This window comes from Dipodomys spectabilis, unplaced genomic scaffold (assembly GCF_019054845.1).
Source record: "Dipodomys spectabilis isolate Male_0828 unplaced genomic scaffold, ASM1905484v1 ptg000306l, whole genome shotgun sequence".
Lineage (NCBI taxonomy): Eukaryota > Metazoa > Chordata > Mammalia > Rodentia > Heteromyidae > Dipodomys > Dipodomys spectabilis.
Window position 1 is genome coordinate 2,176,356 of NW_024870983.1, and position 879 is coordinate 2,177,234.

At 37.4% G+C, this 879-nt stretch overlaps 1 non-coding gene across 1 annotated transcript; it reads right to left on the reverse strand.

Moving 5' to 3' along the window:
• Nucleotides 1–298: 298 nt before the first annotated feature.
• Nucleotides 299–405, reverse strand: LOC122127663. Its single transcript, XR_006151239.1, has one exon. It is a non-coding gene; the product is annotated as a U6 spliceosomal RNA (small nuclear RNA).
• Nucleotides 406–879: the final 474 nt, after the last annotated feature.

Below are 879 nucleotides of genomic sequence, written 5' to 3' on the forward strand. Positions count from 1 at the left end.
TACCACATTTTCATGATCTATTCATCTTCTGTGGGCCATCGGGGTGGGCTCCATATCTTAGCTATTGTAAATAATGCTGCAGTAAGCATATTTGTGCTGGTAGCTTTAGTATGGTCTTCTTTGTGATCATTTGGGTAAATCCCCAAACGTGTGATTGCTGGGTCATAGGGGAGCTTTATATGGAGTCTTTTGATGAGCCTCCATACTGCTTTCCAAAGTGGTTGAACAAGTTAACACTCCCACCAAGAATCAAGTAAGGTTCCCTTGTGGCCACATCCTATCCAGCATCTTTAGTTGTAAAAATATGGAATGATTCAAGAATTTGCATGTCAACCTTGCACAGGGGCCATGTCAATCTTCTCTGTATTGTTCCAATTTTAGTGTATGTGCTGCTGAACTGAGCACAGAGCATTTTTTATATATAAAGTGTAATTGATTTTCTTAAACTAGACAATTCAAAGAAAAGTAAGTTTTGAAGAATTCTCGTGAAATTTTAGAACCATGTACCTCTTACATAAGCACACATTTAAGAATAGTCAAGATTGACATGTCAAAACAAAATAATCCCAGATATTGTTGTTCAAGAGATGTGTAGGATCGGGGGATGGGGGGAATTGTGTTGGGGGGCAGAGGAAGGCTGGGAAGGGATGTGAAGGGTAAACAAAGGAGGAGGCTGCAATGCTTGATAAGAAATGTACTCATTATCTTGCCCATGTAATTGTAACCCCTATGTACAGTATGTTCACAAAAAATAAAAATAAAAAAAGAGATGTGTAGGAGGACGAATTCAATTATTCTGTATAAGGCACCTGTCATAATGAACACTGCGGCAAGTATTAAGGTTTGTTAAAAGTTTTAATGTTTTAAATATATTTAATT